This window comes from Hyperolius riggenbachi, chromosome 4, assembly GCF_040937935.1.
Source record: "Hyperolius riggenbachi isolate aHypRig1 chromosome 4, aHypRig1.pri, whole genome shotgun sequence".
NCBI lineage: Eukaryota > Metazoa > Chordata > Amphibia > Anura > Hyperoliidae > Hyperolius > Hyperolius riggenbachi.
In genome coordinates this window covers 354,418,238-354,433,117 of record NC_090649.1, presented here as the reverse complement: position 1 = coordinate 354,433,117, position 14,880 = coordinate 354,418,238, and the positions used below count along the sequence as shown (strand labels likewise).

The 14,880-nt window shown below is 45.4% G+C and overlaps 1 protein-coding gene across 1 annotated transcript in view; it reads left to right on the top strand.

Moving 5' to 3' along the window:
• PHF10 (PHD finger protein 10) overlaps window positions 1-14,880 on the top strand; it is a 475,129-nt gene that overhangs the window by 26,662 nt on the left and 433,587 nt on the right. The window lies entirely within an intron of this gene.

Sequence of the window (14,880 nt, the reverse complement as noted above, 5' to 3'; positions counted from 1 at the left end):
TGAGTTTGGAAATAAGGGTGGTCGATTGCTAGCTAGAACATTAAAACAGGTCTCTAATTATGTGCCCTTTTTATGCGATAATCAGGGGCAGAAACATTACAGAAATGAGTCGTTAATTAGGATGTTTGGTGCATATTATGGCAAGCTGTATGGGATTGAGGAGGACCCTCGGGGGGACAGGGGGAGAATGGAGGAATATGTGGTGGCCTCGGGCATGGGAAAATTGGACCCCATAAAGGTGAGTAAAATGGAAAAGATGATTTCGGGGAGGAACTGGTGGGGGATCTGGGGCAAATGTCGGGGGGGGGGGGGGGCGGCTCCAAGACCAGATGGATTCTTATTGGAATATTTTAAGAACTTTAAGGATATATTGGAACCCTTCTGGTTGAGAGCTCTTAACTCAATCAATACAAAGGAGGGAAAGAAGGGACAATTAGGTCAGGAATCCCTGGTTTCACATGTCTCTGTAATTTTGAAGGAGGGGAAAGATCCCACCTCATGTACGGGATACAGACCCATATCTCTCTTAAATATAGACCTGAAAGTCTTTGCAAAAATTATGGCAAATAGACTAACTAGTATGAGGGACTTGATACATTTTGACCAAGTAGGGTTTATACAGGGGAGGGAGGCACGCGATAATACAATTAGATCACTGGATGTAATTCAGTAGGTGGGATCCTCATCTGACCCTGTGATATTATCTACAGATGCCGAAAAGGCGTTTGACAGGGTCAGATGGGGATTCATTGAGGTGGTATTGAGACTTATTGGATTGGGGGAAAATATGCGGGCCTGGATACTGGCTATGTATGGAAATCTATTAGCGAGGATCAAGGTAAATGGGGAATTATCCCAGCCTATCAGAATAAAAAATTGGACCCGACAGGGATGCCCGTTATCCCCCCTGATATTTGCCCTCACCTTGGAACCCTTCCTTAGACCGGTGCGAAAGAATACTGATATATCAGGGGTCAAAATAGGGTCATCAGAACAGAAGATCGTTGCTTATGCTGACGATCTTTTGTTCTATTTAACGAAACCAAGGTTGGCATTACCTAATCTTCTCAAAGCTTTTGGGGAGTATGGCACACTGTCAAACCTAAAAATAAATTGGGATAAATGCGAAGCACTAGCGATAGGAATGAAGAAAGAGGAGATTGATAGTATTAGGGAAAATTTCCCTTTTAAATGGCAACCAGACTCGTTAAAATATCTGGGAATTAAATTAGCAAAAAAATGTTGTTGAAACAGCAAAAATAAATTATATCCCAATGTTGAACAAATTTATAAAGGATCTGGAAAAATAGGGTAAGTTAAAACTTTCTTGGTTTGACAGGATCAATGTATTAAAGATGAATGTCATGCCGAGGCTGCTATATGTCTTCCAGGCTCTCCCTCTCCCCCTCCCCAAAGGGTCTCTGAACGGGGTTCGAAGGGCGTTCCTTGATTTTATTTGGCAATCTAAGACAGCAAGAATAAAATTTGCTTTATTATCTCAAACAAAAGTAAGAGGCGGATTGGCGGCACCAGACACCCAAAGATATTATAAGGCGGCGATTCTGACGAGGATAGTAGATTGGTGTAGAAATGGGGAAAATAAACAGTGGGTGGCATTGGAGCAGGAGCTTCTCGGGGAGCCTTTGGACATTGTACCCTGGTTGGCGTATGTCCCCGGATGCCATCATATTAATGGAAGACTGATTGAGCATACATTAAAAGTTTTGAATAAAACACGTAAAATAAAGGACATATCACTGCATCCCTCCCCACTGATGCCAATCCTAGGGAATAAAAAATTCTAATAGGGATACTGTTAAATGTGGGATTTGTAACTTGAACACAAAGTCTTTCAGAGACCAGAGTAAATCATTTAAAAGGATGTGGTTGTTTATTTAACATTATTGATCTTCCATGAATATTCAAAAATAAATCAATAAAGGTACAAATCTTAGTTACATTATAAATGATTACAAAATATGAACAAATTGATTGCTGAGTAATCTGCAAGTATATTAATAAAAACTTATTGTACTAGCCTATATGTCTGCATGTATGTGAATATGAATGTGGGTGTGTGTATGAGTCTGTGCTTGAGGCTGGAAGCAGGAAGAAAGGAATGAACCTTTTCCCGCCTCAGTACACTGTAACTTAAATGGGATGGACCCACAATATAACACGATGCTATCTGTGATTGGTCCCATTAAACAATGCTGTAGTCTCTATTGGTCGACTACTGAATCTAGCTATTTCAGTTAACTGTTCCTTCATTCCAAAGCGCATGGTCAAACTAGTTAAATCCAGAATTCTAACAGCTTCATTGTAAGACTATGGCTTGAGGAATTCCCTGCCCCCAATGATGAGAACCACATGCTCTAATTACCTTTATGGGGGAAGGTTGTCCTAAACATTTCAAGTGAGGGGGAAGTTCACTTTACAGACATCGTGAACAAAGTCTTATGTTAAGATCACCACTAACTCCTAGCACTCCTATGCTAGATAATAGAAGATTTCTTTCAATCAGTCTTATCAATATCTATAATTTTGATATCTCAATCGCATCACATCCAATATAGATAATTCTCCATCTCATCACAGCAGGGCCCTAGCTATGAAGAGAGTTTAAATCATCACATATTTGATTACTCGATTAAAATCTCAAAACTACTTATTACAGATACCATATGGAGAACTATAGTCAATGGAGGAAGGGTGGGAAATTAAAGATCCACACCCTAATAGCGCAACAAAAGTGGAGAGATGAGGAGGAGGTAGCATCCCAGTTAGGTATAGAGAAAGCAGACACTTGGAGCCTGAATCAATTCAGACATTTTGCACTCTCTATGGGAAATGAGGAGGAACTCTCCCGGGACCTGACACAGTTTGAGAAATTATGTGAGGGTAAGGGTCAATTAAAGGGAACTTTAGCAAGAATATACAAATGGTTGGGAGAAGAAATAGACTATACACAAAAATATAAAGTTAGTTGGGAGAAGGATCTGGGTAGAGAGTTATCACAACAACAATGGAAGAGGATAATTAGAATCAGTCATGCAGCCTCAACTTCAACAAGGATTCAAGAGTCAGGATATAAAATATTCACGCAGTGGTATTATACGCCTGAGAAATTAAATAGAATATACGGGGTAGAATCAACATGTTGGAGGTGTAGACAGGAAAGGGGAGATTTATTACACATTATGTGGAGTTGTGGGGCATTGACTCCTTTCTGGGACGTGGTAAAACAGATAATACAGAAATTGGCGGATATACCGGTCTCTGGAGACCCAAGTATATACCTACTCCATTTAAATGAGAAAGAGAAGAGGAGATATAAAGTATCATTGGGGATGCAACTGATAAATGCAGCTAGGATCGTAATCTGCAGGAAATGGAAAACGCAAGTAGCCCCGTCAATAAGAGAATGGATGGAGGAAATAGATTACACTCAAAAAATGGAGGAGTTATCAAGTATATTATATGGGCGAGAGGAGACGAATTGGGAGAGGTGTTTAGAATTTAGGTGCACAGAGGAATATAGAGAGAGAAGAGATAAAACTGAATGAGGATCAATTATAGTTGGACCCTGGATGGGAATGATGGGACTTTAATTAGAAAGGGAAGAGAAGGATGGAAGGAGAAGTGATCAGATGGATGGTATGGAGGGGTAGGGTACTACTTAGACACATGGTGGGTGTACTAATATACCATTTTCTGTGCTTTTCTTTATTCTTTCTCAACTGTTTCTTGGTGGTGGGCCTTATGAAACCAAGGGTATCTAGTCGAGAGGGGTACAGATAGGGAAGGGGTCGAGAGATGACTCTCCCCTAAGGAAGTAATAGGACTGGGGGAATAGAGACCCTAACCCCAGAATAAAGAACGGGAACAGTGGAGAAGGGTCGGGCTTAAAGGGAAGGTCCAAGCAAAAAAAAAAAAAAATGAGTTTTACTTACCTGGGGCTTCTACCAGCCCCATGTAGCCATCCTGTGCCCTTGTAGTCACTCTCTGCTGCTACAGTCCCCCGCTGGCAGCTTTCTGACCTCGGAGGTCAGGGCCACATTGCATACATTTTTACGCATTCCAGCTAGTGCAGGAACAAAAATTTACTCGTTGCACCACTAACGCGTAAAAATGTATGCGTTAATGTTCCTGTACTAGCGGGAATGTGTAAAAATGTACGCAATTCGGCCCTGATCTCCGGGGTCAGAAAGCTGCCAGCGGGGGACTGGAGCAGCAGTGAGTGACTACGAGGGCACAGGATGGCTGCATGGGGCTGGTAGAAGCCCCAGGTAAGTGAAACTCATTTTTTTTTTTTTTGCTTGGACCTTCCCTTTAAATGATGATGAAAAAGAATAGAGAGAAAGTTAACAAGGAAGGAGGATACAGGTTAAGTGAATTAAAGGGACTCCGAGCTCACCCAAAAAAAGAAAGTTGTACTCACCAGGGGCTTTCTTCAGCCCAGTGCTGGTCGGGAGGTCCCACGCCGGCGTCCTGGCTCCTCTCCTTCTCCCCGCGCCGGAATGGCTGACAGGGCGCAGCCCGGGCGACACTCGTCAGAGTGTCGGGCTGCTCCTTCCGCGTATGACGCGGCTGACGTCACACGCCGCCCGCCTCGCGTCATCACGACGGCCGGCGTGAAAGTACTGCGTATGCGTGATTAAAGCGCGGGTGGCCTTTTAGATGACAGGTTGTATTGGGCCTGATCTGATGGATAGGGGGGTGACAGGAGGTGATTGATGGGTGTCTCAGGGGGTGGTTAGAGGGGAAAATAGATGCAATCAATGCACTGGGTAGGGGATCGGAAAGGGGTCTGAGGGGGATCTGAGGGTTTGGCCGAGTGATCAGGAGCCCACACGGGTCAAATTAGGGCCTGATCTGATGGGTAGGTGTGCTAGGGGGTGACAGGTGGTGACAGGAGCTGATTGATCGGTGTCTCAGGGTGTGAATAGAGGGGGGAATAGATGCAAGCAATGCACTGGCGAGGTGATCAGGGCTGGGGTCTGAGGGCGTTCTGAGGGTGTGGGCGGGTGATTGAGTGCCCTAGGGGCAGATAGGGGTCTAATCTGATGGGTAGCAGTGACAGGGGGTGATTGATGGGTAATTAGTGGGTGTTTAGGGTAGAGAACAGATGTAAACAATGCACTTGGGAGGTGATCTGATGTCGAATCTGCGGGTGATCTATTGGTGTGGGTGGGTTATCAGATTGCCCGCAAGGGGCAGGTTAGGGGCTGATTGATGGGTGGCAGTGACAGGGGGTGATCGATGGGTGGCAGTGACAGGGGGTGATTGATGGGTGATTGACAGGTGATCAGTGGGTTATTACAGGGGGGATAGAGGCATACAGTACACAGGAAGGGGGGGGGGGTCTGGGGAGAATCTGAGGGGTGGGGGGGGTGATCAGGAGGGAGCAGGGGGCAGTTTAGGAAATAAAAAATAGTGTCGACAGATAGTGACAGGGAGTGATTGATGGGTGATTAGGGGGGGTGATTGGGTGCAAACAGGGGTCTGGGGGGTGGGCAGGGGGGGGTCTGAGGGGTGCTGTGGGCGATCAGGGGGCGGGGGGGGGGGGAAATCAGTGTGCTTGGGTGCAGACTAGGGTGGCTGCAGCCTGCCCTGGTGGTCCCTCGGACACTAAGACCACCAGGGCAGGAGGCAGCCTGTATAATAGGCTTTGTATACATTACAAAGCCTATTATAGGCCTGGATCGGCGGAGATTTGTATTCCTCCGCCCGCCGGCGCTGCTAAGTGGCCGGCGAGCTGGAGGCTAAATCCCCGGCCATCGATCCCCAGCGGAGGATCGGGTCACGGATGACGCGATCGCTCCGCCCATGCCCGTACAAGGACAGCCGCCAATTGTACATGCGGCGGTCCTTGCGGGATACACTTTCCGGCTGCCCCTGTGCAGTGGGCGGTCGGTAAGTGGTTAAGGTTGGATTTGGCGGTGGGTAGGTCATCCTGTAAGGTTTGAAGGTTTTTAAGAACTAAAGAGTAGAAGGTTTCAATGTAGCAGCCCTTAGAGGCTGCTGGGTAAAAGCGGGATCTCCCTTTTAACTGAGTAGTAATGTATTTTTCTGTGCTAATTTCAGGGTGAGAAATGATAACATTCGGTAGGGTGTCATTGTTGGTGATAAGCGAGGTTAGGGCATTATCTTCAGTGGGTTTGAGGTTTTCGATGGCATAATGTCTTTTGAGTGTTAGTTTGCGGATGTAACTATTGAGAACTGAGAAAAGTTCGAATGTATTGACTTGATTAGTTGGGCAAAAGGATAGGCCTTTTTCTAAGAGAGTAGTCTCATAGGTGCTAAGAATGTGGTCTGATACATTGAAAATGCATCTGCTAATGTTTGTGGGGGGGGAGTGTTGTGATTATGGTTTGTTTCTTTTTCCTTTTCCCTCTACTTCCTCTTTTTCTTTGTCTGGTAGTAGTCGTTTGGATTTGTTGGTGAGTTGGAAAAGTACCTTCTCTGATCGTGGGCTTGGTAATTGGGTAGAGAGAATGTTTTTTGTGAATAAAACCAGTTATTAATAAAATGCAAATTCAGCTCACAAAGCAAAAAACTGTTCTTTTGGAAACCTATAACTTCTAAATGAATAATACTTATGCACAAATGGAAATATGATAACCGTATGGCATATAAAAAGTAGAACATGTTTTTATTGAATATTATGTCAGGGATTTAAACCGCTTTAACATGGCATCTGCTTTTGTTAACAAACATTCCACCCATTTAAGCCATCTCAGCCTGTCTTGCTAATGTGAATGCCCCAGCAAATTGTTTGTATAAGATTCACCTAAGCCCTGCAAACTAGCAGAAAAATATCAGATATAGGAAAGGCCAAAGCCGAGCCGCTTTCTTTCAAGGAAGCGGAGCTATGCATCGGAACCCAGCTGATACAGGGTTTCCGTGAATCTTATTAAAGTGACGCTGTAACAAAAAACAAAACGAAAGAAAAACTCTCTGGGGGATACTTACCTTGGGAGTGGGAAGCCTCAGGGTCCCAATGAGGCTCCCCCGAAAGTCCCTCGACACCGGTGCGAAGGACAGGGCAATATTTACCTACCGCAATCCTGCGCAGGTGCACTAGCGGCTCTTTATTCTGGTTAAGGCGGAAATAGCCAAACCTGATCATATCCGCTCTACTGCGAACAGAAAGGACTCGCTCTTGTGCAGTAGAGTGGATCTGATCGCGTTCAGCTATTTCTGCCTTAACCTGAATGAAGATCCGCTGGTGCGCATGCGCAGGATCTCGCAGTAGGTAAATATTTACCTCGCCGCTTTTTGGGGGATTGCTGTGCTGGATTGCCGGGACACTGGAGGACGAGGGAAGCCTCACTAGGATCCCGAGGTAAGGATCCCCCAGAGGGGGATAAGCCTGGAACGCTCCCGCGCCGCCATCCTCCGCTTCCTGGATGGGAGGGGGGGGGGGCTTTGCAGCAATCTGCCTTCTTTAGAACTGGGGAAGCCCCAGGTATGTATAAAATCTTTTTTCTGGGGACTCTGGTTCCCTTTAAACAGACAATTTGCATGATTCACAAAGCTTTTTTACCTCTTTTCTCCTTATATGTGTTACATTTTTAGGGTAGGTGCACACATAACATACCACGAGAGGTCGCGTTTTATATCCTGTGCAGTGTTTTTGATGCGTTTTTCGTTAGCAATTTTCACCACAGATGTTTTTCAAGCATTTTGCATGCGTTGCGCATATGCTAAACATATGTTTTTCATTCGTTTTACAATTGCGTTTTATGCAAATGACTAGGAAGACAACAGGAAGCGGAAATACATCACAAAACAATTTCTTATACAAAGACGCATGTAAAACACCTGCTATTGCGTTTCCATTGACTTTCATTATGTGCGTTTTTCATGCGTTTTTTGCACATTATGCAACAAAGCCAGCGTTTTTAAAAACACGCATGCAAAACGCATATGTGGTGTTTTTTTTTTTCCTGCAGCTTAGCCTTCCATTAGCGGCAAAAACGCAGCTTTTTCCACAACGCTAGGTTTCTGCTAAGTGTGCACCTAGTCTCTAGCTTCCACAGGGCAAAAATATAATATAACTAGGGCCCGTTTAAAAACGAACCTGAGGCCTGTTTAACCACTTGAGGACCACAGTCTTTTCGCCCCTTAGGGACCAGAGCCTTTTTCTCCATTCAGACCACTGCAGCTTTCACGGTTTATTGCTCGGTCATACAACCTACCATCTAAATGAATTTTACCTCCTTTTCTTGTCACTAATACAGCTTTCTTTTGGTGCTATTTGATTGCTGCTTGCGAGTTTTACTTTTTATTATATTCATCAAAAAAGACATCAGTTTTGTCAAAAAAAAAATTTTTTACTTTCTGTGCTGACATTTTTCAAATAAAGTAAAATTTCTGTATACATTTTTGTCCAAAATTATTGTGCTACATGTCTTTGATAAAAAAAAAAATCCATTCAGTGTATATTTATTGGTTTGGGTAAAAGTTATAGCGTTTACAAACTATGGTGCCAAAAGTGAATTTTCCCATTTTGAAGCATCTCTGACTTTTCTGACCACCTGTCAGGTTTCATGAGGTGCTAAAAGTCCAGGATAGTATAAATACCCCCCAAATGACCCCATTTTGGAAAGAAGACATCCCAAAGTATTCACTGAGAGGCATGGTGAGTTCATAGAAGATTTTATTTTTTTGTCACAAGTTAGCGGAAAATGACACTTTGTGACAAAAAAAAAAGTTTCCATTACTTCTAACTTGCGACAAAAAAATGAAATCTGCCACGGACTCACTATGCTCCTCTCTGAATACCTTGAAGTGTCTACTTTCCAAAATGGGGTCATTTGTGGGGTGTGTTTATTGTCCTGGCATTTTGGGGGGTGCCTAATTGTAAGCACCCCTGTAAAGCCTAAAGGTGCTCATTGGACTTTGTGCCCCTTAGCGCAGTTAGGCTGCAAAAAAGTGCCACACATGTGGTATTGCCGTACTCAGGAGAAGTAGTATAATGTGTTTTGGGGTGTATTTTTACACATACCCATGCTGGGTGGGAGAAATATCTCTGTAAATGACAATTTCTTGTTTTTTTTTTTTTTTTACACACAATTGTCCATTTACAGAGATATTTCTCCCACTCAGCATGGGTATGTGTAAAAATACACCCCAAAACACATTATCCTACTCCTGAGTACGGCGATACCACGTGTGGCACTTTTTTGCACCCTTTCTGCGCTAAGGGGCCAAACGTCCAATGAGTACCTTTAGGATTTCACAGGTCATTTTGCGACATTTGGTTTCCAGACTATACTCCTCATGGTTTAAGGCCTCTAAAATGCCAGGGCAGTATAGGAACCCCACAAATGACCTCATTTTAGAAAGAAGACACCCCAAGGTATTCTGTTAGGACTATGGTGAGTTCATAGAAGATTTTTTTTTTGTCACAAGTTAGCAGAAATTGATTTTAATTGTTTGTTTTTTCCACAAAGTGTCATTCTCCGCTAACTTGTGACAAAAAATAAAATCTTCTATGAACTCACCATACTACTAACGGAATACCTTGGGGTGTCTTCTTTCTAAAATGGGGTCATTTGTGGGGTTCCTATACTGCCCTGGCATTTTAGGGGCCCTAAACCGTGAGGAGTAGTCTTGAAACCAAATGTCGCAAAATGACCTGTGAAATCCTAAAGGCACTCATTGGACTTTAGGCCCCTTAGCGCACTTAGGGTGCAAAAAAGTGCCACACGTGGTACTGCCGTACTCAGAAGTAGTATAATGTGTTTTGTGTTGTATTTTTACACATACCCATGCTGGGTGAGAGAAATATCTCTGTAAATGACAATTTTTCATTTTTGTTTTTTTTTTTACACACAATTGTCCATTTACAGAGAGATTTCTCCCACCCAGCATGGGTATGTGTAAAAATACACCCCAAAACACATTATACTACTTCTCCTGAGTACGGCGATACCACATGTGTGACACTTTTTTTTTTTTTTTTGCAACCTAGGTGCGCTAAGGGGCCTAACGTCCTATTCACAGGTCATTTTGAGGCATTTGGGTTCTAGACTACTCCTCACGGTTTAGGGCCTCTAAAATGCCAGGGCAGTATAGGAACCCCACAAGTGACACAAATTTAGAAAATTGACACCCCAAGGTATTCTGTTAGGAGTATGGTGAGTTCATAGAATAATTTTTTTTTGTCAAGTTAGCGGAAATTGACACTTTGTGAAAAAAAAACAATACAAATCAATTTCTGCTAACTTTTGACAAAAATAAAATCTTCTATGAACTAGTCATACACCTAACAGAATACCTTGGGGTGTCGTCTTTCTAAAATGGGGTCACTTGTGGGGTTCCTATACTGCCGTGGCATTTTAGGGGCCCAAAACCGTGAGTAGTCTGGAAACCAAATGTCTCAAAATGACTGTTCAGGGGTATAAGCATCTGCAAATTTTGATGACAGGTGGTCTATGAGGGGGTGAATTTTGTGGAACCGGTCATAAGCATGGTGGCCTCTTAGATGACGGGTTGTATTGGGCCTGATCTGATGGATAGGAGTGCTAGGGGGTGACAGGAGGTGATTGATGGGTTTCTCGGGGTGGTAAGAGGGGAAAATAGATGCAATCAATGCACTGGGGAGGTGATCGGAAGGGGGTCTGAGGGGGATCTGAGGGTTTGGCCAAGTGATCAGGAGCCCACACGGGGCAAATTAGGGCCTAATCTGATGGGTAGGTGTGCTAGGGGGTGACAGGAGCTGATTGATCGGTGTCTCAGGGTGTGAATAGAGGGGGGGAATAGATGCAAGCAATGCACTGGCGAGGTGATCAGGGCTGGGGTCTGAGGGCGTTCTGAGGGTTTGGGCGGATGATTGGGTGCCCTAGGGGCAGATAGGGGTCTAATCTGATGGGTAGCAGTGACAGGGGGTGATTGATGGGTAATTAGTGGGTGTTTAGAGGAGAGAACAGATGTAAACCATGCACTTGGGAGGTGATCTGACGTCTGGTCTGCAGGCGATCTGATGGTGTGGGTGATCAGATTGCCCGCAAGGGGCAGTTTAGTGGCTGATTAATGGGTGGCAGTGACAGGGGTGATTGATGGGTGATTGACAGGTGATCAGTGGGTTATTACAGGGAAGGACAGATGTAAATAATGCACTGGCGAATTGATAAAGGGGGGTCTGAGGGCAGTGTGGGCGGGTGATTGGGTGCCCGCAAGGGGCAGATTAGGGTCTAATCTGATGGGTAACGGTGACAGGTGGTGATAGGATGTGATTGATGGGTGATTGATGGGTAATTAGTGGGTGTTTAGAGGAGAGAACATATGTAAACAATGCACTTGGGAGGTGATCTGACGTCGGGTCTGCGGGCGATCTGATGGTGTGGGTGATCAGATTGCCCGCAAAGGGCAGGTTAGGGGCTGATTTATGGGTGGCAGTGACAGGGGGTGATTGATGGGTGGCAGTGACAGGGGGTGATTGATGGGTGATTGACAGGTGATCAGTGGGTTATTGCAGGGGGGATAGAGGCATACAGTACACAGGGGGGGGGGTGTCTGGGGAGAATCTGAGGGGTGGGGGGGGTGATCAGGAGGCAGCAGGGGGCACTTTAGGGCATAAAAAAAATAACGTTGACAGATAGTGACAGGGACAGGGAGTGATTGATGGGTGATTAGGGGGTGATTGGGTGCAAACAGTGGTCTGGGGGGTGGGCAGGGGGGGTCTGAGGGGTGCTGTGAGCGATCAGAGGGAAGGTGGGGGGGCAAGATCAGTGTTTTTGGTGCAGACTAGGGTGACTGCAGCCTGCCCTGGTGGTCCCTCAGACACTGGGACCACCAGGGCTGGAGGCAGGCTGTATAATACGCTTTGTATACATTACAAAGCGTATTATACGCTTCCTATGCGGCGATCGTCTGGTTAACAACCCACCGGCGCTTCCAATTGGCCGGCAGGTTGATGACGCGTGTGGGCGGAGCATATTGCCGGAGGATGCGCGCGCATAAGAGCGCGCGATCCCCGGCCAACAGCCACATGAGGACCCGCTGCCGATGGGCGTATTGCGGTAGTTTAGGCCCAGCCTTTGCCGCCGCCCATTGGCTGAAGGCGGTCCTCAAGTGTTTAAAAATGGGCGCTAGGCTCTGGCCCCTGTGTCCCCTTGGATGTGTAAGGCGCAGCAGCCAACATCTGTTTCCCTAAACCACTACCTCGCCTTCCCAAGTGCTAAAGAAGGCGATTGTTGCAAAGCCTCCCTTCCTCCCACCATGCATAGGGGCCCTTTCTCCCTCTCTCTATCTCTCCCCTTCCCCAGTTCTAAGGAAGGCAGATTGCTGCAAAGCCCCCCCCCCCCCCTCCCACCATCATGCAAAGGGGCCCCCCTATCGCTATCTCTCACCTTCCCAAGTGCTAAAGAAGGCAGATTTCTGCAAAGCCTCCCTCCCACCATTACGCAAAGAGGCTGCTGCCTCTCCCTCCCTCTATGTAATGTGCAATGAGCAGAAGAAGAAGAGGATTCAGCGATGGATGATCAGTGAGTTACTGCTTCCGTGCACAGAGTGTGCACGGAAGCAGTAACTCACTGATCATCCATTGCTGAATCCTCTCTTCTTCTGCTCATGCCGGTCTGTTTACACATTGGCCTCAATTCACTAAGATCATGCTGGAGATAAGGCAAGAGAAAACTTACCATGACACAGTGAGAGAGTTATCTTATCTCTTCATTCCTTAAGTTACCACCTCTGTAGTTATTTTCACATGCAGTTAATTAACAGCCTGTCTTTAGCTTTAGAATTCTGGAGTTATTTTAAGGATTGAAGAGTTAACTTTAGGTTTGCCTGAGGTAAAATGTTTTCTGAATACTACATGCCTTATCACCATGGGTAAGTTTAGTGAATTGAGGCCATTGTCTGTTCAGCTTCAGTTACAGATGTCACATGACATTGGGAGCTGGAGCTGTGTTTATGCAAACAGACCATCTTGAACAGAGGGAGAAGAGAGAATTCTGCAATGTGTCGGTGAGTTACTGCTTCCGCTTCAGGGCACAAGCTCTGCATTAGATTACGCTGAGGGGGAAAGATGGAGAGAGGACTCAAGTATAAGGCAACCCACCCACTTTTTAGGGCTGTGGAGTCGGAGTCGTGGAGTCGGGCAATTTTGGGTGCCTGGAGTCGGAGTTGGGAAAAAATGCACCGACTCCTAATGAATTTGTAACTGTAATTAAAATAGAAAATATGATAAAATGTTCTATTTCTCAGATAATAGTCATTAAAAATAATGTATATATACAGTATATATACAGTAATAGCTGTGCTTAGTCCACAAAAATGAAATAAACCAATCAAAATTAGTTGTGCTGCTTCAATAAAGCAGTCCCCGTATTTTTAAGGTCAGATATACATATCTGATTGTGACTGTATATATGATGTGTACACAGGAATCTCTTATATATACTAAACATCTATGCTGTAAGAATAAAGCCTGATGTGTAGCTGTGTCACTAATAGAGATGGTCAATGAGATGGAAATAATTCAGCATTGATGCTGGTTTATGCAAATGTATGCGCACTCCCTTTGCTGATGAAATCAAATAATTTGATATGTTAAAATTTGGTTTAGTGACTGCAAATTAAAGGGTACCTGAGACGGATGAAAAGTAAAGTTTTATACATACCTGGGGCTTCCTTCAGCCCCCTTCAGGCTAATCAGTCCCTCGCTGTCCTCCACCACCCAGATCTTCTGCTATGAGTCCTGGTAATTCAGCCAGTCAGCGCTGTCCGGCTGCATGCCGCTCCCACAGCCAGGAACATTCTGCACCTGCGCAATAGTGCTGCACAGGTGTAGTATGCTCCTGGTGGCGGAGTGTGTGCATGCGCACTACGCCCGACTGGCTCAAGTACCTGGACTCATAGCAGAAGATCCAGGTGGTGGAGGAGGACAACGAGGACTGGATTATCCTGAAGGCGGCTGGAGGAAGCCCCAGGTATGTATAAAACTTTAATTTCATCAGTCTCAGGTTTACTTTGTTACACAGTAGTACTATACTCTACATATGCACTCCCCACAGAGCTGCAGGGAATCCACTGAGAATGCTGTGCACATTGAACACAGAGGTGTTGTCATACACACCTTGTTTAATTGACATTCATCTGCAGATCAGACAATCATCTGCAGATCTGAAAATCCATTCTGGTGGATCTGATCTGCAGATGAATGTCTGTTAAACAAGGTGTGTGTGATGATCTGCAGATCTCATAGATTATGAATGCATTTTCCAGGGACGGATCTTTTGCAGGAACAGTTTCTTTGTGTACAGCATCTTGCAAAGATTTCTGTCTGGGGAGTTCAGCTCCATAGAATAGACTGTGTAGGTATGGCTCTCATACTACATGGAAGGGGGTAAAATTGGTCTGTGATCTTTCATTTTCCAAAGACTATGGTCTGATGTGTGTATGAGCCTTTAGACTGGGCGGTATCCCATGGCCTCTGTTTTCTTAACCCTCTGGGCGATACAATTGCATCGCCCAGGAGGGGGGCGCAGCACTTTTTTAAAATTGTTTTCTTTTTTAAACCATGTCCCTGGGCTCGCTACATGATAGCTGCTGCGCAGTGGCATCCCCCCACACACTCTGATCAGAGTAAGCAGGAAATCCCGTTCAGAACGGGATTTCCTGCTGGGCTTCCCCGGTCGCCATGGCGACGGGGCGGGATGACGTCACCGACGTCGTGACGTCAGAGGGAGTCACAATCCACCCCTCAGCGCTGCCTGCCACTGATTGGCCAGGCTGCGCAGGGGGGGGGGGGGGGCTGCGTAGCACGGCGGGTAGCGGCGGCGATCGGAAGTTACACGCAGCTAGCAAAGTCGGGATTATCGCTCAGGAGGTTAAAATGTGTGTTAGGAAATCTATAGATCCCGT